At 45.8% G+C, this 22143-nt stretch overlaps 1 long non-coding RNA gene across 1 annotated transcript; it reads left to right on the forward strand.

Moving 5' to 3' along the window:
- The first annotated feature begins 611 nt into the window (after positions 1–611).
- On the forward strand, positions 612–1526 carry LOC123065735 (uncharacterized). Its single transcript, XR_006431119.1, has 2 exons — positions 612–1117; positions 1202–1526. It is a non-coding gene; the product is annotated as an uncharacterized lncRNA (long non-coding RNA).
- Positions 1527–22143: the final 20617 nt, after the last annotated feature.

The following is a 22143-nucleotide window of genomic DNA, read 5'->3' on the forward strand; positions in this document are numbered from 1 at the left end:
TAGTGATACATACTAATGCTTGTAAAGGATTCGAAACTGTTGTGGAAGAGGTCTACCCTGAAGTTGAGCATAGAGAGTGCATGAGGCATCTAGCTCAAAATTTCTGTAAGAAGTTTAAGGGGAAGTTTTATGATGAGAATTTGTGGCCTTCCTCACTTACTTACAGCATCAAGAAGCACAACTAGCATGTGAGACAGTTGCACAGCAAGCCCAAGGTCAAGGAATATTTGGAAATGCACCACAAAAAAATATGGGCTAGAACTCTAATAAATGAGTTCAGCAAGGTTGATTATGTTAACAACAACCTGACAGATGCATTTAACTCCAAGATCAAGAAGTACAAGGGGCTGCACATAGTGGACTTGCTAGACAAGATTAGGCAATACATCATGGAGAAGTTTGATATAAGGAATAGGATTGCCATTGATCATTTCATTAGCCACAACATCATACCATCTGTAATGAAGGCCTTGATGGCTAAATAAAAAGGTTTGGAAATGACTTTGGTCAGGGGAATCCCAACAGAGGCAAAGGTGACTGCTAATGAGAAGGAAAAAGAGAATGGAGGCACTCGGTAAACCTAGCTAAGTGGATTTGCAGCTACAGACAGTGGCAACTTACTGGCAAGCCATCCATCCATGCTCTCTTTTTTATTACAACTCTAAGAGGTGAAGCCAATGCCATTGATCAATATGTTCATAAGTACTACTTTGTTGAGAAATTCGTAGCTACTTATGCTGACAACCTAGCTTTAGAGGAAAAGCAACAGTGGGACACAGTGGATCCAGGATTCAAATTGTGTGCACCAGTTCAGAACAGAGCACCAGGTAGGCCAAGAAAGCAAATGATCATGGCTAGTAGTGAAGGAATGGGGCTTGGTGCTAGGAAGAGAAAGTGCAAGAGGTGTGGGAGATTTGGACACATTTCCAAACACTACAAAGTATCAGTTGATGCTGCATTTGGAGAGGAGGATGAACATTTGGGGAGCAGAAAATGTTGATGAGGCTGCAACAGAACCACTGAACAATGAGGAAAATGCAAATGCTGATGGAACAGATGATGATGATGATGATGGAGTTGAGCAGCCATCTACACAAGTTGAAGCTATTATACCGAGGTATTTACACTTACTACATTGCATTATTATTTCTATTTCTAGGTTTCTAAATGTGCCATGTCTGATTACTCAATCATCTGTCAGCCCCAGGAAAAATTACAAAAAGACTAGCTGATAGAGGGGGCTTCTCCAAGAGCAGCTAAGTATATACCAGGCCATGCAGCAATAGTTGAACCCTGTGCTCATGCTCAAGCTCCAGCTCCAGCAAAGAACACCAGATCTAAGGCAAGGCTGTTACCCAACCCAGCAAGAAACACCAGGAGCAAATCATTGAAGTTCTAATTGATCCTTGTCATCTTGAACTTAATAATGTGATGTACACTTGGCTCTTGAATGTGCACTGTCATGTTGTGATGTTGAACTACTTTGTTATGTCGTCGTCTTGTCATCTTGAATAACTTTGTTATGTCATCGTCGTGTGAACAACTTTGTTATGTCGTCGTCATGTGAACAACTTTGGTATGTCGTCATCGTGTGATCTTGAACAACTTTGGTATGTTGTTGTGTTATGATGTACAACTATGGTATGTTGTGTGTTATGTTGAACAACTATGGTATGTTGTATGTTATGTTGAACTAAATTGTTATCATTCTTTGATGTTCAAATTTGTGCAATCTTATGGCATGTTCAAGATCAATCAATGTTTTGGATCATCGATACTACTGAATTCACATAAATAACTCATAAACAAGTTCCAAACTGCATCTTCCATTACCAACTTCCAATATCCATTACCTACGATAGTTCATCATCCATCATAAACAGCACTACATCATCAATTAAACTTGCTCAAATATGTGAAGACACAAAGATGGCCACAACAACAACACACAATATGGCAATACGAAACAATAGTGTCCACACACGCAACATTTCATCTCGCTCTTTCAGTTTCTTCCTCAAAGTGCGCTTCTTCTTCGCTAGCTCCAGGTTTCTCTTCTGCAAATGATGACATTTGATCCACATCCGTTCAATCTTAGCATGCATGTATTCAAATGCAAGTGCAACACGAGCTGGGGGAGGCGGATCAACCCAAACCAAGCAGTGGCACTCTTCTGGCAACTGCAATTTAGGCAAAGATCAAAGAACAACAAGGACATGTTCATATCCAAGATTAATGATCTAACTGTTACTCTTACATCAAGTGGGCACCCTAAAAATCGTTGGCCGGTGCTTCCTCCTCCCCAGGTGACTCGACGGGCTGGAACTAGGCCATGTCCAGCGCAATGGTGCTTCGAGCGGTCCTCCAAGATGGTGTAGGTGTCATCTAGCAGATAAAACTCGGATGCATGCTCCACAATGCCCACCCCGTCGACCTTCACAAAAATTGTGAGATTATACAGAAACCCTAACCATAGAACAGAGGAGCCGTGGTAAATCCAAAGGGAATCACCAAGCGTTGCTTACCTCTCCAGCCATGGCGGGTGCCGACGAGAGCTTAGATGAGATGCCCGGGCTAGACATCTCTAGATCCACCTCCTTCCGCTTCTCCTCCTCTGGTTTTGCCGCGTCGTCACTCTTTTTTTCACTTGAGCTCAACGAGGAGGAAGTAATAAGGGCAACCAGCCCAAGGGCAAATATGTCTATAAATGGCCACCGATTATGGTCAACCGGCGCTGACCAGGCGGAGCCATGACGGAAGGGCAAAAACATAAGTGCAGCAAACGCGGTTGGGCAAGACTGAGGGTCTTTTGAATTTAGGGGCAAAACAAACGGGTGTGACACAACTAAAGGCTGAAATGTAATTGTCCCAATAACTTTTGTGTAATATAATCAGTGTAGAATCTGGGCATAGGAACCAGTGTCTTTCTTTGAACTAGAGGATTGATTTGTGGATTTTACCACAGCGTGCACACTCACAAGGAAAAATTAACACAAAAAATCTAGAATAAGTTAAGGTAACAAGTATTTTTTGAAAAGGAGGATGTACCCCCGGCCTCTACATCTGGGCGATGGATGCAGCCATTTTATTAATTATCACAAAGCCCTTACAAGGTAATACATCGGTAAGCCCGAAGCCATCATCTTCGCAACACATGTCGCTACTCCTACGCCCGTGATGAAGGGGTGCCGAATGTCCGAGCCTAATACCAAACAGACATCGCACCAACACCTAACATCTAATGTCGGATGCCCCATCCAAGCCACAATACTTGGATTGGGTTACTGATATGTCTCCAATGTATCTATAATTTTTGATTGTTCCATGTTGTTATATTATCATTCTTGGATGTTTTATAATCATTTTATAGTCATTTTATATCATTTTTGGTACTAACCTATTGACATAGTGCCCAGTGCCAGTTGTTGTTTTCTGCATGTTTTTTTACATCGCAGGAAATTAATATCAAACGGAGTCCAAATGCAATGAAACTCCTGGAGGATTTTTTTGGGCCAGAAGACATCCAGTGGGCCAAAGAAGCACCTGGGGGGTGGCTCGAGGGGAGCAACACCACCAAGGCGCGCCAGCCCCAGGTGTGCCCTGGTGGGTTGTGCCCTCTAATTTTGATTACAAAGACTTTAATTATGATAGTTGCTCTTTGGTTGATTGTATCTCTTTGTTGCAATCCATGATAAATTCACCACATGCTTATGAACAAAATAAAGTTTTTACTAAACATATTGTTGATGCTATGATGAAAGCTTCTGAAGAAAAGTTGGAATTAGAAGTTTCAGGTCCTAGAAAATTGCATGATGAACGGGAACCTACTATCAAAGTCAAGATTAAAAATTATGACTGTTTTGATTTATGTGACTTGGGTGCTGGTGTTTCTACAATTCCGAAATCTTTATGTGATGTGCTTGGTCTTACCGATATAGAAGAATGCTCTTTAAATTTGCACCTAGTGGATTCTACTATTAAAAAGCCTATGGGAAGAATTAACGATGTTCTTATTCTTGCGTATAGGAATTATGTTCCCATAGATTTTATTGTTCTTGATATTGATTGCAACCCATCTTGTCCAATTATTCTTGGTAGACCATTTTTGCATACTATTGGTGTCGTGATTGATAAGAAAGAAGGCAATATTAAATTTAAATTTCCACTAAGTAAGGGAACGGAACACTTCCCTAGAACAAGAATTAGGCCACCATGTGAATCAATCATGAGGGCATCTTATGGATCTAGAACCAAGGATGATAAAACTTAGATCCTACGCGTTATGCCTAGCTAGGGGCGTAAAACGTTTGCGCTTGTTGGGAGGCAACCCAATGAATAAATTTTATTTTTGCTTTGTGCTTCCTGTTCTTGAGTGTTACCACAATTATGCTATTGTTATGATTGCGTTTTTTGTGTTTTAATTAGTGTTTGTGCCAAGCAAGGCCTTTGGTAAGACTTGGGTGAAAGTTTATTTGATCTTGCTGAAAAACAGAAACTTTTGAGCTCACGAGATTATTTGTCATTTTTAACAGAAGAGTGATAACTTGATTATTTTTGCAGAGGATTAATAGACAAATTCCTCATGTCCACCAATATATTTCAGAATTTTTGGAGTTACAGAAGTATTCGAAATATTCAGAGTGCTACAGACGGTTCTGTTTTTGATAGATTATGTTTTCTTTGCGTTGTGTGCTTGTTTTGATGATTCTATGGTTTTCTTTGATGAGTTTTTGCCATAGAAAAGTTGGAATACAGTAGATATAATGCAAAAACAAAATAAGAATAGGTTTGATACAGTACTTATAGTAGTGGTTTGGTTTCTTATACTAATGGATCTCACAAAGGTTTTGTTTGAGTTTTGTGTGATTGAAGTTTTCAAGTTTTTGGTTATCTTACGATGGATGAAGGAATAAGGATAAGAAAAATGCTAAGCTTGGGGATGCCCGAGGCACCCCAAGATAATATTCAAAGAAGTAGCAAGAAACTAAGCTTGGGGATGCCCCCGAGTGGCATCCCCGCTTTCTTCTAACAACCATCGGTATTTTACTTGAAACTATATTTTTATTCCTCACATAATATGAGTTTTGCTTGGAGCGTCTTGTATGATATGAGTCTTTTCTTGTTTTGATTTGTGTTTTAAGTGTTGAATCCTTGCTGGACACACCTTTTTGAGAGAGCCAAAAATTATGCTATGCTTGCTCCTATGCTTCCCTTAAAACATTTAGAGCCATGGATTTGCTCTAGTACTTCACTTATATCTTTTTGAGCACGGTGTGCTTTGTTAATTTTGAAGAAATGCTATCATGCTGACAACTTTTCATAGTGTGACATCACGCCACAGCCCGGCCATTATACGAACCATTTTTCTCAACCTGCTACTGCACGTCTTGCAAGGTGGTTTTATTGGCACGTCTTGTTGAAGCAGAGATTGTGTTCCCCTTATCACGGGATTCTCATCAATACGGGCGCGGGTAACCCAACTGTGTCGTTAGTATGACTCCTCGGTTTAGGCAAGTTCCAAATGGCCATGCGGAGGACGCTTGATATTCACCCTCTTTATAAAGAGGTCAAGACCTATCCTTTTCTTTCCATGCCTGATCCTTCCCTTCCCCTACCTCGAGTTCCAACACCCAAGGTTCAGTCTAAGCGCTCCGGACCTTCAACCATGTCCGGATCCAACCTTCAAGGATGGTGGATGGCCTCTTCCGTCACAGAGGAGGACATCAAGAAGCTTAGGGAGGCTAGGTATCTGACCGTCGAAATCCTTCATAGGCTACCTGCTCAAGGGTAGGTTATCCCCACTCCCGAACCCAACGAGAGTGTCGTATTCATCTCCCACTTCCTCCGAGGGCTAGGCTTTAGTCTTGATCCCTTCGTTAGAGGGCTCATGTTCTATTACGGGCTAGATTTTCATGATCTAGCTCTAGATTCCATCCTTCACATCTCGTCGTTTATCGTCGTGTGTGAGGCCTTCCTCCGCATTGCCCCCCACTTCGGCTTATGGCTCAAGACCTTCAATGTGAAGCCAAAGATGATCGACGGGCGACACGCGGAGTGCGGAGGCGCTATAATAGGCAAAAGTGCCAACGCCTTATGGCCAAAGGGTTCCTTCCCGGAGGTGTCCGACCTATGGCAACGGGAGTGGTTTTACATCACAGCACCCCGAGGTACAAAGTGGGCAGCCGCCCCAGCCTTCCGCTCTACCCCTCCGCCACAACTGGCGTCATGGGTCAACAAGGGGCTGGACTGGGGACCAGTCAATGATGTGTTGACATTGCAAAGCCGCATCCGAGATATCCTCAAGAGGGATATCAGTCTCGTCAAAGTAATTCAAGTAATGTTAGTTCGTCAGATCCTGCCATGCCAACGTCGATCTCTCCGTATGTGGGAGTTCAACCCGGAAGGACCACGAGCCATTCAACACTTCTTCGGCATGATGCTCGAAGCGATGTATCGGTTATTCTTTGGATCACGAATAAAGTGTCCGGGTACAACAGAGGATGCGGGTCTCAACTGCAACCGTCCAGATACCCAAGTAAGTAACTCCGCGACCGAACATGCTGTCATTATATTTGTCACAACATTATTCTGAAAAACCATCCTTGGCCAGGACTGGATAAGAAAGGCGGAGAGGATCAGGTGTTCGGCCCCTCTTCCTGAAGGCTCGCCGGATCCTGTACTAACCAGGATGTTGGCTCACACATCTTATCAAGTGCCATCAGGAGAAGATGAGGGGAGGAATAGAGAAGCCAAAAGAGGGCTTCATACATTACGCATCCTAACCGGGGGAATTAGTGCCTCTGTGTTGGAGGATGACCGGGGAGGTGAATCTAGAATCCCCTCTCCCCACGGGAAGAAAAGGACTGCCCCTGAAGACTTGGAAACGGAGGTTTCCAAACGAGGGAAGAAACCTTCACCAGGGGGCCCTGCCCCGGAGGGCATAGTTACCGCATAACACCCACAAGGGGGCCAGCCATCAACCGACTCGTAAGTGAACAAAGGCACTTTAGTAAATATGCCCTGCTCTTTTCCTGAGAATAACAACCGAGACATATGTTTTGTAGTCCGGCTCATAGCCCTTCTCAACAATGTTCGTCCTCGGGGGATCTTCTTCCGGAGATGATGGAGAGCAAAACGCCCCCTCCTGCTTCCCCGCCTCATGAGACGGACGACCCTGAGGTGTCGTCCTGAAGGATTTCTCCTGATCCGCAAAGGCCAAAAGGTAACTCTTCGGCCGCCCGAAGCACGGAGTTCTCGGCTCCTAAGGAGACCGACAGAAAAAGCCCGGGATTGTCCGGTGCACAACCGGACACATTGATGGGCCTTTTGGAGCAAGCGGCTATATCAAAGACACATCGTACCTTAATGGGTACGGTGGTTGAAAGGACTTCATCCGCAAAAAGCAAGTTGAATGAAGCTTTTATGAGCTTTCTAAGAGGTATTGAGGTACGCAAAGTGATATATATATTTTTGACTGTACCGCACACACAAGGTGTACTTTGTATAGATAGTAGCCCCTGAGACTCTGGTTGCCATCCAGAAGAGGTGAGCAGAGGATCATAGTATCAGGTAATAATGGTGCTGCTTTTGTGCGCAGGCGGTTGCAGATCCGGCTGTTGACCGGATTGCTGAGTTTGCCGAATTGAGGCGGCAACTTGACGTGGCAGATGCGGACATCACGCTTGTGAACAAGCGGCTTGACGAAGCACAGGGTATGTATATTAGGGTGGTCTACAAATATTAAGGAGAGCATGATGCTAGTATTTATAGTATGCTTTTGACTACAGATGGAGCTCCCGCCGTGGAGACCCTTCGGGCAGAACTTGCCCGAGCCAAGGAGCAAGCCAGGAGAAGTGATGCGGCCGCCTTGAAGGCAGCCGAAGAATTAAAAGCCGAACAGGCTGCTCGTCGCCAAAGTGAGGATAAAATAGCCAACATGGCTATTGAGCTACAAAATTCTGCCAGCCGATATGAGCTTCTCGAAAGGGAAAACCAAACAAAAACTGCTGACCTAGAGAAGGCCTTGCAAGCAGCAAAGGAAACTCGCTCTAAAATCAGAGCGGCGCGGGAGGAGCTTCGGCATGCTGGTGATATCACGGTTGGGAGGCCCTTTTTATTGCGAACGAAGTTCAGCGATCCAAAATATGCCCCTCTTGATCAATTGTGGAGTTCTGCAGACGCATACTTGGATTTAGCAAAGAGTGTTGCTGATGCGACGGAGTATTTCAAAGATCAGAAAGATCATGAGGTGGAAAGATTGTTCTGGTCGCAGTTCAGTGCTCCAAAGGTTCGCTGTTGTTTAATGAGCAAATGGCCGAGTGGGCCAAGCTCCTAGGTTGTCCGGGCTTCCCATGAAGGCTGTCGTGGATCATCTGTGGCCGAAGGAGCCGAGCCCGGGTAGTTATTTTTGTTTGGTGCAATGATTTCTTCGTGTTGTGTCGCATATCGATGCTGTCAAGAGGTCGGCATGCATAGAGGGTGCACAGATGGCTCTTGCCCGTGTTAAGACATATTGGGCGAAGATGGAGGCCACTGATATTGCAACCAGGGGTCCGCCCGGGGGTCAGAACTCGCCCGAGCACTATTTTGAAGAAGTCCTAGAAGGTACCCGTTTAATAGAGGCTCAGTGCTCAAAGAATACCATGTTCCAGTGACATGTATCTTCATTGTAAAAACAATGCTTTTGATAATAAAGGCTATATTTATACTTTTGCCCGTAAAGTATTGTAGTGCCTCCTATGCGGCCATTTATGTATGTATGTATATAACCTAAAAGTTTGTAGTCGTCGACTTCAGCCCCCACGCATATAATGCGGGGGTGTTCGGCAAAGCGCGTAATCACACTTGATCCAACGTCTTGGTCCGTTAAGGAGGTGATAGTGTGGCGAACAAGGCAATCGTACTATAGAGCTTTAACACTTTCACTTAGCCATAGGAGTTTGATGGTGGGGCTACTATATAGCCCCTGGTATGTCTGCGCTCATCCGAATACGGTGCGTGTACATACGTGACCGGGAAGTTCCTTCGTTAATGCGGAGGAATCGTGAAGATTCTGCTGGGTCATCAAGTGGTTGACCAGTCTCTCACTTTATCATGACAGTCAGTTTTCGGCTTTCTCTACTGAGGTGCTCATCCAGATGAACCAGGGCACAATCGCAGTAGTTCTCCCGGTGCCACCTTAGTCGATAGAGCGGAACGTAAGGTAGCAAAACACGGGAGCCGGGCAAACCCAACTATTGACCAAACACATAATTTGGAGTTGATGCATATAAGGACGAACTCGCGACGCCGAACACTCCCGAAGGTATTCGAACTTTACAGCATATACTGGGATGAGTACCGCCCTTGATAATGATCCCTAAATTTCCGGGTACGTGCATAAATTCGGTGTGATGAAAGAGCAGTTGTGGTAAGGGCATAAATCCCAAAAACACATTGGATGCTACCCTTGTAATGTCCATTTTAGATCGGCGAATAATAAGTTTGCCAATAACGCTGGTATCCCTCTTGGTCATTTTAAGTACCAAGAGGGTGTGAGCCAACAAGAGACAATAAAAAAGGTTTACAAAGGGTCTTAATCTAAAAAGAAACCTTGGAATGGGTCCCTGATGCACGTCTGTGCCTTTGTCTCCATTGTGTCGTATCCTGGAAGGGTATAGCACGATAGTCATCTGTAAAAAGAAAGAAAAACTCAGGTGAAATAATCTTTTGTGACCGTGTGTAACGTTGGTTAAACTTAATGAACCGTGAAAATTCAATTTCTTGAGTGTAAATAGGATCCAGCCGAACTATGGATTCTTTTCGTGCGGGCAGCCCCTAGCACCACATATGGGGGCATAGCCGTTACTCAAGCTCAGGTTTATCTGGGCTGCTACAAATAGTGTTGTGCCGTACACGTCTAGCCGTGTCCGTGGTCTCGACGACTGATTAGTTACTTGGGTTGGAGAGGCCGGTCAGTGGTTCTGCTGCTAGAGCCGCCACATATTCTTCCGCGCGCAGGGAACGCTCTGTATTTCCGCTAATTGTGATGACGCCACGTGGACCGGGCATCTTAAGTTTAAGATAAGCGTAATGCGGAACTGCATTGAAACGAGCAAAGGTCGTTCTTCCGAGTAGTGCATGGTAGCCGCTTCAGAATGGAGCGATGTCGAAGATGAGTTCTTCGCTTCGGAAGTTGTCGTGAGAACTGAATACAACCTCTAGTGAGAGAGAGCCCGTGCAACGGGCCTCTACGCCTGGTATTACTCCTTTAAAGGTAGTATTGCTTTGGCTGATTCTTGACGGGTCTATCCCCATCGCGCGGACAGTGTCCTGATATATCAGATTAAGACTACTGCCGCCGTCCATGAGGACTCGAGTGAGATGGTATCCGTCAATTATTGGGTCAAGCACCAAGGCCGCCGAACCTCCATGTCGGATACTAGTCGGATGATCCCTGCGATTGAAAGTGATCGATCAAGCCGACCATGGGTTAAATTTGGGGGCGACGGGTTCTACAGCGTATACGTCTCGGAGTGTGCGTTTGCGCTTCCTCTTTGGTATGTGGGTTCCATGTTCACTGTTTTGACCTCTGGTGGAAATTTTTTCTGTCCCCCAGTGTTCGGCTGGCAAGGTTCGTCCTCGTGTTCACTTGGCGGCTCCCTCCCATTGTGTTCGGCGTTTAGCTTGCCGGCTTGCTTGAAGACACAGCATTCTCTGTTGGTGTGATTCGTAGGTTTCTCGGGGGTGCCATGAATCTGACATGATCTGTCTAGAATTTTGTTTAGGCTGGACGGTCCATCTCTGTTGTCTTTAAATGGCTTTTTCTGTTGACCAGGTCGAGAGCCCCTGAATCCGGTGTTTACCGCCGTGTTATCTGGGTTGTCTTCATTATTTTGATGCTTGTTTTTATTGCGTCGCGGCTTCCCATTGCCATCCCTGATTTCGGATGTGCCTGGGTCGCTGGTGCCACTGCGGGCCAACCAACTGTCCTCGCCCGCGCAAAAGCGGGTCATGAGAGTTGTTAGGGCTGACATTGTCCTTGGCTTTTCCTGGCCGAGGTGTCTGGCAAGCCATTCGTCCCGGATACTGTGTTTAAAAGCTGCTAGGGCTTCAGCGTCCGGACAGTCGACGATTTGGTTCTTCTTGGTGAGAAATCTGTTCGAAAGCTTACGGACTGACTCTCTGGGCTGTTGGATTATGTGACTTAAATCGTCTGCATCCGGAGGTCGGACATATGTCCCTTGAAAATTAGCCATGAAAGCGTCCTCGAGTTCCTCCCAACTTCCAATGGAATTTTTGGGGAGGCTTTTCAACTAGTGCCGAGTTGGTCATTTTAACTTGATCGGTAGGTATTTGATGGCGTGGAGATCGTCTCCGCGAGCCATGTGGATATGAAGAATAAAGTCCTCAATCCAAACTGCAGGGTCTGTTGTTCTGTCGTATGCCTCGATGTTCACAGGTTTGAATCCCTCTAGAAATTCATGAACCAGCACCTCATTGGTGAAGCACAGGGGGTGTGCGGCACCCCTGTATTTGGATGTGTCGTGGCGTGGGTCCGACGGCTGTAATGTTCGATGTTGATTCTGAGTTGGTAGTTGATCAGTATAGGCAGTTTGGTGGTCGTGATCTTGCGTAGGAACGCGTTTCCTAGATCCATAGATGACCTAGCCATACCAACTCTCTTGTCCAGGTGCTCACGTAGATCGTGTGCTGACTTATGTGCGGCGTCATTAGGCGCTCTGTCTCGGCCACGGGGTGGCCGGTCCGGCAGATCGGCCGTATTGTTTTTCCAAGTGCTTTTCCGAGATGATGCGTGCATCGTCGCCCGGACTATTCTCCTCTCCAGAGACAGGTTTATAAGTGTTGTCTTCGGCATCATTGTGATCTGACTGCGGTCCCGGACTATGTTCGCCGTCCCCTGGCTCATCCTGCTCCATCAATGGGTCTACGGGGTCGTCGTCATCCTTAGGGTTGTCCAGGGTATTATTCTTTCTTGTGCCGTTATTGCTGTTTTTGCTGTGGCGGGCTTTAGAGCAGCGCTGCTGACATCGGCGCTTTGTTTGCTTCTCAAGGGGATTATCCTCCGTTGCATCATCGCCATAGCTTTCTTTGGGTGTGTCCACCATATATATATCGTATGATGAGGTGACTGTCCAGCGCCCTATGGGCGGTGGTTCCTGTTCTTCTCCAGCATCGTCGTCCATACCGTCGATGTCTTCGGAGTCGAAATCAAGCACGTTGGTTAGGTCGTCGATAGTGGCTATTAAGTGGGTAGTGGGTGTGTAACGCCCTCGATGCGACTATATCTCCCACGTGTCGAGGCACGACTTAGAGGCATAATCGCATTGAAGGCATATGTCGCAAGTGAGGTAATCTTCACACAACCCATGTAATATAATAAGGAAAGAGATACATAGTTGGCTTACAATCGCCACTTCACACAATTACATGAATAAAGCATTACATCAACCAGATACAATCAAGGGTCCGACTACGGAACCAAAATAAAAGAAGAACCCCAAATGCGACAAAGGTCCCCGATCGACCCCAACTGGGCTCCACTACTGATCAACTAAACGAAACAACACAAAGGGCAAGATCTTCATCGAGCTCCTCCTGAGCTTGGTTGCGTCATCTGCACAAACTCATCGGCACCTGCAAACTGGTTTTGGAAGTATCTGTGAGCCACGGGGACTCAGCAATCTCGCACCCGCGAGATCAAGACTATTTAAGCTTATAGGAAGGATGGAGTAATGAGGTGGAGCTGCAGCAAGCGACTAGCATATATGGTGGCTAACATACGCAAATGAGAGCGAGAAGAGAAGGCAAAGCACGGTCGATAAAAGTATGATCAAGAAGTGATCCTATAGCAACCTACGTCAAGCATAACTCCAACACCGTGTTCACTTCCCGGACTCCGCCGGAAAGAGACCATCACGGTTACACACGCGGTTGATGTATTTTAATTAAGGTCAACTTCGGGTTTTCTACAACCGGACGTTAACAAATTCCCATCTGCCCATAACCGCGGGCACGGCTTTCGAAAGATCAATCCCTGCAGGGGTGTCCCAACTTAGCCCATGACAAGCTCTCACGGTCAACGAAGGAATAGACCTCCACCCGAGACATTCCGATCAGACTCGGTATCCCGGTACAACAAGACATTTCGACAGGGTAAAACTAAACCAGCAACACCGCCCGAATGTGCCGACAAATCCCGATAGGAGCTGCACATATCTCTTTCTCAGGGCACACTCAGATTGTCCTAGGTACGGGTAGGCCATCCCAGAGTTGCCCCTGGTGGCCACCGGTAGCTGACAGGTGGACCAACACTCAGAGGAGCACTGGCCCGGGGGGTAAAATAAGATGACCCTTGAGTCTGCAGAACCCAAGGGAAATAAAAGGCTAGGTGGCAAATGGTAAAACCAATGTTGGGCATTGCTGGAGAAGCTTTACTTAAGGCGAACTGTCAAGGGGTTCCCATTATAGCCCAACCGCGTAAGGGATGCAAAATCCGGGAACATAACACCGATATGACGGAAACTAGGGCGGCAAGAGTGGAACAAAACACCAGTTATAAGGCCGAGCCTTCCACCCTTTACCAAGTATATAGATGCATTAATTAAATAAGATATATTGTGATATCCCAACAACTAAACATGTTCCAACAAGGAACAACATCTCCATGTTCCAACAAGGAACAAACTTCAATCTTCACCTGCAACTAACAACGCTATAAGAGGGGCTGAGCAAAGCGGTAACATAGCCAATCAACGGTTTGCTAGGACATGGTGGGTTAGAGGTTTGACATGGCAATTTGGGAGGCTGACAAGCAAATGGTAGGCATCGTAGCATTGGCATGGCAAAAGAGCGAGCAAACTAGCATAGCAAAGATAGTAGTGATATCGAGGGTATGATCATCTTGCCTGAAATCCCGCAAGGAAGAAGAATGAGTCCATGAAGAAGACAAACGGACGTAGACGAATGGATCCTCACAACCTCGACGTTATCGGAACCAACCCGAAGAAGCAAACACCGGAAAAGAAGCACACAACATAGTAAATAACCAACACATCAACATGGCATGATGCACAAACGAGTATGATGCATGTCCGGTTTAATGAAGCATGGCATGGCAAAGAGCACAAGCAACCCTACAAATTAAGTGGAGCTCAATATGCAACGAGTTGCATATTGACGAAACACCACTACAATTATTTAGTTCTCTCTCGGTTATGTACTCAACAATATTAAATGTTGGTTAACATGGCAAGAGGGTGAAGCAAAGTAAAACTACCTATCTAGTCAAGATTAAATGAGGCCGGAAGCAACGAACAACAATTCCGGAAACTCCCATATGCATATTTTAGATTAGGTACTGTTCTGCCCTAAACACAATTTTAGAGTTGTTTAAAATGCAAATAAAGGTCACCATGATAAACTAGGCAAAATTCTACCCCATTTACATATAAAGTTTATTAAAATTGGAGTTACGGTTATTTAGTTATGAAATAAAGCATTTTAGCAAGTAATTTAAGCAAATTTAAACAAACAACATTTTAAACATTTTAACATGGCAAGAAATTGACATATTATTAATCTACACATAATTTTAAACAAGTTTCATATATAAATTATTTTAATCCGATGCACGGTTAGTGAGTTATTAAATGCATGAACTAGGGGGACTAAACTATAAAACTGGCAGTCTCAGGAATAATAGGAAAAATTCAGGCGCTGAAAAAAAACACATGACGGGCTGAATCTGGGGCAAGCCCAACAGGTGAAAAAAAATAAGAGGAGGGGGCGCTTGGGGGCTGCTCACCCTGGGCCTGGCCCGGTAGCAGAGAGGAGGAGGCAGGCCGGCTTGGGGCTGCGGGGCTGGGCCGGATCTGGCACGGGAGGAGGCACGCTGGGCCGGCCGGCCTTGGTTCAATCGGGGAAGGGTCAACGCGCAGCGACCCATGTACGGCAGCGGTCACCTCGTCTCATCCCGCACGAAGCAGAGGACCATGGCGACGGCGTAGCAAAGCTCCGGCGAGGGAGGGTCCGGTGGCGCTCGCGAGGGCTGGAACGGGTTACTGGGCGGCGGATCCGGCCTCGGGGTGCCAGATCCGGTCGATGGCGAGGCGAGACGGCAGGGAGGCGCGGATCTCCACCGACGACGACGACCTGCGGGAGGGAGAGGATGAAGCAGGGAGGAGAGGGGCAGGTCAGGGAGGAGGAAGAGGGCGACGGGGCTCCTGCCTGGGGTTCGCTGGCGAGGGTGGTGGCTTGCGAGGACTTGGCCGGCGAGGAGGGACCGAGGAGCTCAGGCTCCTACCTCCTGGACGAGGGGAAGGATCGGGCGCGAGGTCCCTTGCTCAGCTGCTGCACGCACGGGAACGAGGAGGCAAGGGGATCAGTCGTCGGGGCCGGAACCGATGCAGAGGAGGTCACAGGCGAGGCGGGGGAAGACGACGGCAGCTGCTGCTTGCGAACACAGCGCCCATGGTTGTCTCCTGTGAGCGAAAATAGAGAGAGGGAGGGGAAGATCGTGAGAACGGGAGGTAGGGTAGCAAGTGGGGAAAAGGAGCAGGGCTGTCGGGGCACTCATCTCCGGCGACTGGGAGCTGCTGCTCCGGCTGCGCTGGTTGCGTGGGCGACGGGATCCAGGGGAGGCACTAGTTGGTTGGGCGTGGAAATTGAGGAGGAGCGGGGCGGCTGTGGTTGAAATCGAGGAGGGGAGGATTTGGATCTGGGAAGATCCCAAGGTGGAAGGAGAGACCGGGTGGAGTGGCGGCGCGGTGATGGAATGGATGGGACGTCTCCCTAGATTTTAGGGTTGGATCTGATATTTATATCAGATGAGTTTTAGGTTAGGGGCTAACTCTTCCCTCCGATTAAAATTGGACGGTCGAGGATAAATAGCTTAGGAAAGTCCAATGAGAAACCGATGATGTCTTGTAGACGTTTGGGGATGATCCGGATACAACGGTGGCGACAGCTCGGTTCGGGTCCGGGACAATTTTCGGGCTAGCGCGAGGAGGGTCGCGGGCTGGCGAGAGAGGTTAGGTAGGGCCTGACGGTGAGTAGTGAGTTGTGTAGACGGTCTCGAGCTGAGAGAAGAGAAGAGAGAGAGGCCCGGCGACTGTTTCCGGAGACCGAAAACGTCCGACGTTAGACCGGCTATAATGCCGCTATAGTTTAACGGTTGGGCTATCAAACGAACTCCGAACGCGATGAAACTTGGCAGGCGGTCTACCTACACTATAATAAGACCGCACGTCAACTCTCATCCCATTCCGAGAACATTTTCCGGCCACTTATAAAATAATATTTCGGACATGCCGCGGGCGCGTGCAAGTGTGTCTGGTCTCAAAACGAACAACGGAGAGAACTCGGAGAACCCGGACGAATGCACGTTTTAAAAACATGATGATGCAAAGCACATGATGACATGATATGCAATGCATGACACGCAAGCAAATGACAAGACAACAACAACGAATAACTGAACGACACCTGGCACATCGGTCTCGGGGCGTTACAACACTCCACCACTACGAGAGGATCTCGTCCCGAGATCTAGAATGGCACCGGAGGGAAAACGGAAGAGAAAGAGAAAAGGTAAACTAAGTTGCTCCTTTGACGAACGAGTGAAACCAAAGAACCTTGCGAGGTTGAGCAATTTAAAAGAAAGAACACAACTGAGAAGAACGAGATTGCAAACAATCCGTTAGAAAAAAAAGGAACAAGGAACATTACGAGAACTTGAAGGTTGCAAAGACATGAATCAAGAGTTTAATGGACAAGATAGAATTCGAAACCACTCCAGTTAAAACAAGATGAGAGGGGAAGAATTCGGTCAGTACTCCGGTTGAACATGAAAGGAATATAACATGAACTTGAGAAGATGGGATGTTACTTGATGAAATCAACAACACACTGCCTCCGGAACTATTGAAAGAATGGCACAATGGGTAAGAAGGATTTCAGACAGCTCTCCAGTTGAGGAAGGAGGGAGAACTTGATAAGATTAGAGAACTCGAATGAAAACACGACACTCCGGTTAAATGGATAAGCAAGAAAAGAACACGATCCTCACGAATCGAGATGGTGAGTGAAAAGAGCAACGTCACAATGCCTCCGGAAGAAAGAATAGAAGATAGGTCATTGGAATAAAGGGACGGAGAAGAAAATGCCAACTTCTGCCACAAATGAGTTTGGAAAGCATCCTTGCAAAGAAGAATTGAACGGAGTTGTTGGAAAATCAACAACGAAAAGCACAAGCTTGTAGTGGGCTTATGGAAAACATCTCAAAATTATGAGGTGACAACCAGCCACTAACGAAAACAATTACTTGCTTGAGATTAACGAAGAGATGAAAACTTGTTCCATCAAGATGGAAAAGAGATAACTTGGGTCATTAATAAGCACCAAATAGCAACATTCCTTAGGGAAGGCTTTAGGTGAAATCTATACCAAGATAACTCCAATGAAGAGATTGACGGTTGAAAAGATCTCTTGAACAAAGAGAAAAAGATGGATTTAAATATGTCACTCTTGAAAACTTGTGAATCACGAAGCAACGAAGGGGAATTATCAAGAAGGACATAATACCACCTCCAAAGATACGGTAGAAAGAAATTGCACTGCGGATAGCAAGATGAAGAATGCTTGAGTTTCTTAGAAAAGAATCTCGATGAACACTTCAAGAAGAAATATAAATCCTTGATGAACCATCATGTAGAGCCTCCATGAAGAACTCCGGTAATAAAAGGATGATAAAATAAAGAGAAGTTGAAAACACAAGGTGAAGCCTTGCGATGATTTAGATGGAGCTTCGCGACGAGATAATGCGGAAAACTTAGAACTCCGGAAGAAAGATGAACAACAAGCAGCCAAGAATTTATTCCTCCTGGACAAACTCTGAAGGAAAGGATTAATCACTTGGATGAAACTAGAGTAAGAATTATGTTATGCGTATCCTTCACCAATTTAAATTGATGACAAGCAACGGATTTGGCATACCACTTATTCTTGTAGAAAGGATTAAGAGAGATATGGCGTAAACTTGAGAAGGTCTTCAACGAACCACCGGTAGGATTTGGAAAGAACGAATGAATTGATATGATAACAAAGAAAGAGAACTCTTGAACGAACCACCGTAAGAATTGAAATTGAACGTAGCAAATGCACAAATCACCGGGAAGAATTGCAAAATGAATGAAGATACTTATGACAAACTAGATACATGAGAACAAAGAGATCAAGAACTGATTAGAGGATATTCGATAGATGCACCGGCAAGATAGGAGAATGATAACTGACGGCTGAGAATGAATAAACCTGAATTGATGGACCCCGGATGACAAACTGAGAAGACTCTTGAATATCTCCTGATGGGTGAAAAAGATTCTCACAATCGAAAATAATTATGAGAGGATGGCAACAAGCTAGCACCATGAATCTTGAAAAGAATAGAGCAAGATTAAAGAGAAACTCTTCTTCGGTCTTCAAATGATGAGAATGACAACGAGAAACACCACCAAGAATTATTTAGACACTCTGAAAGAATCAAAACGAAGAGGTTGAGCCAACGATGAAAAGAATTTGAAAGATCTTGGAGAAAAGCATTTGACTGATGATAACTCATTCTTACGTCAAACTTAGAGAAGAATTTAGGACATCTCCGGGAGAATTAGAAGAGTCAGGTAAGATCCTGGGAAAAGACCTGTGGGTTAGGGCCCACTCAAAAGAACACCGTTGAAAAGATTTAAAAGAGATGTTGCACCGGTTGAATTAAATGACTTGAATGAGATACCAATCTCGAAAGAGCTTGAACGAATGCAGAGTGGAAACACGAATCTTCGAGACATCTTGAGCACTCCAGAACAATAGAATAGCGAGAAATGAATAAATATGAGGAGCACCGTCAAGAGAAGGTATTTGAGACGAGAAAAAGGGGATATAATCGACAAATCTTGACTTGAATCCACCGAAGAAGAGAAAGGAATGAGGAATGATGAACTTGAAGCTCCATTAGAATCTTCATGAGAATCACCGGATAAGAACATTGACGGAAAAGAATGGAGAAACTTCACAAAAAATAAAAGGATACTTGGTTAAGAAATCTGAGTGCTTGAAGAAAAAGGGGTGGGAGGGCGGGAAAACAAAAACAACTTGGGACGGATGAAACAAACACCGTTGAGAGAACTGAGAGGTGATCTTGCGAATGTTGAAATGATCGGATCCACTTGAAGAGAAAGACGCTGGTTGAAAAGGATTGACATGACAATCTCGATTGTCGAGAAGGATTGGTATTCACATCGGAGTATGAGAACACCATTTCGGAAAGGTATAGAATCAACACTTGACATTGAAGCAACTCGAATACCATAACTCAAAACAAAAACAAAGGACTGGCTTGCAGAATAAGCCGGAACAAACATATGATAGAGATTCCGTCCGAAGTTTTCGTGGTGGGGCCCACACGGGCTCGAGTGTACAGCACCATCATGTACAAGGCAGTGCACATGACATACGAAGTGTCCCCGAGTCGGCATAGCCAAGGACTCTTTAAGACACAACGAGACCACTGTAAAAACGACCGTGGAAAGGCGGACCACTAGACGTCGAACCCCAATTTCATATCATACATCTGTCGGAAAGATATCCTAAGAGCTACTTGAATTCCCACCTATGAAACTCCCGAAATTTTCCGGTTATGCAATCAGGTGTTGGGGATACAGGGGAAGCATAATATCTCACCCAAACTAGCAAATCCTACATCCAGCTGTATCCATCCTTCAACACATAACCAAGAAACCTTCGGAAATCATCTACCTCAACCTTCGAAAATCATCCGTTATACAAGTTATGGCGATACTCCCGAACTCCCGCCCCAGTACTGGGTGGCGTCGAGGTTATCTCACCAATGAACTGCATAAAAGAGATTTTCGATGTCGGCGTACTAAACTCAGGTATTCCAGAACTGCAACGATAAAATTATGACGACAACACCTCAGAGCTCAACTCCCCGGGACACTGCCACAACCCCTAAAGACAGGAGGCACCAAGAACAATGTTCTCATCACAAAACCATCGGAACAAATCCAAGATACTCGCGTGATCCTAAAAAAATTTTAGTGAAATTTGAGAAGAGAAGAGTCAAAACTCTACGTCAGGATGCCTTACCAGAGCGATGAGGAGACTGGGAAGTAAAAAGAATTCCTAAACTCTCCGATATATAATTCCTAAGGACTCAAAACATTTTTCTAGACACAACTCGGCTGCTAAAAACGATCAAGCAATGGGGCTCCTAAGGTCGGGGAAGGCTCTGATACCAACTTGTAACGCCCTCGATGCGGCTATATCTCCCACGTGTCGAAGCACGACTTAGAGGCATAACCGCATTGAAAGCAATGTCGCAAGTGAGGTAATCTTCACACAACCCATGTAATACATAAGGAAAAGAGATACATAGTTGGCTTACAATCGCCACTTCACACAATTACATGAATAAAGCATTACATCATCCAGATACAATCAAGGTCCGACTACGGAACCAAAATAAAAGAAGAACCCCAAATGCGACAAAGGTCCCCGATCGACCCCAACTGGGCTCCACTACTGATCAACTAAACGAAACAACACAAAGGGCAAGATCTTCATCGAGCTCCTCCTGAGCTTGGTTGCGTCAACTGCACAAACTCATCGGCACCTGCAAACTGGTTTTGGAAGTATCTGTGAGCCACAGGGACTCGGCAATCTCGCACCCGCGAGATCAAGACTATTTAAGCTTATAGGAAGGATGGAGTAATGAGGTGGAGCTGCAGCAAGCGACTAGCATATATGGTGGCTAACATACGCAAATGAGAGCGAGAAGAGAAGGCAAAGCACGGTCGATAAAAGTATGATCAAGAAGTGATCCTATAGCAACCTACGTCAAGCATAACTCCAACACCGTGTTCACTTCCCGGACTCCGCCGGAAAGAGACCATCACGGTTACACACGCGGTTGATGTATTTTAATTAAGGTCAACTTCGGGTTTTCTACAACCGGACGTTAACAAATTCCCATCTGCCCATAACCGCGGGCACGGCTTTCGAAAGATCAAATCCCTGCAGGGTGTCCCAACTTAGCCCATGACAAGCTCTCACGGTCAACGAAGGAATAGACCTCCACCCGAGACATTCCGATCAGACTCGGTATCCCGGTACAACAAGACATTTCGACAGGGTAAAACTAAACCAGCAACACCGCCCGAATGTGCCGACAAATCCCGATAGGAGCTGCACATATCTCTTTCTCAGGGCACACTCAGATTGTCCTAGGTACGGGTAGGCCAACCCAGAGTTGCCCCTGGTGGCCACCGGTAGCTGACAGGTTGGACCAACACTCAGAGGAGCACTGGCCCGGGGGGGTAAAATAATGATGACCCTTGAGTCTGCAGAACCCAAGGGAAAGAAAAGGCTAGGTGGCAAATGGTAAAACCAATGTTGGGCATTGCTGGAGAAGCTTTACTTAAGGCGAACTGTCAAGGGGTTCCCATTATAGCCCAACCGCGTAAGGGACGCAAAATCCGGGAACATAACACCGATATGACGGAAACTAGGGCGGCAAGAGTGGAACAAAACACCAGGCATAAGGCCGAGCCTTCCACCCTTTACCAAGTATATAGATGCATTAATTAAGTAAGATATATTGTGATATCCCAACAAGTAAACATGTTCCAACAAGGAACAACATCTCCATGTTCCAACAAGGAACAAACTTCAATCTTCACCTGCAACTAACAACGCTATAAGAGGGGCTGAGCAAAGCGGTAACATAGCCAATCAACGGTTTGCTAGGACATGGTGGGTTAGAGGTTTGACATGGCAATTTGGGAGGCTGACAAGCAAATGGTAGGCATCGTAGCATTGGCATGGCAAAAGAGCGAGCAAACTAGCATAGCAAAGATAGTAGTGATATCGAGGGTATGATCATCTTGCCTGAAATCCCGCAAGGAAGAAGAACGAGTCCATGAAGAAGACAAACGGACGTAGACGAACGGATCCTCACAACCCGACGTTATCGGAACCAACCCGAAGAAGCAACACCGGAAAAGAAGCACACAACATAGTAAATAACCAACACCTCAACATGGCATGATGCACAAACGAGTATGATGCATG

This window comes from Triticum aestivum, chromosome 3B, assembly GCF_018294505.1.
Source record: "Triticum aestivum cultivar Chinese Spring chromosome 3B, IWGSC CS RefSeq v2.1, whole genome shotgun sequence".
NCBI classification, from domain to species: Eukaryota; Viridiplantae; Streptophyta; class Magnoliopsida; order Poales; family Poaceae; genus Triticum; species Triticum aestivum.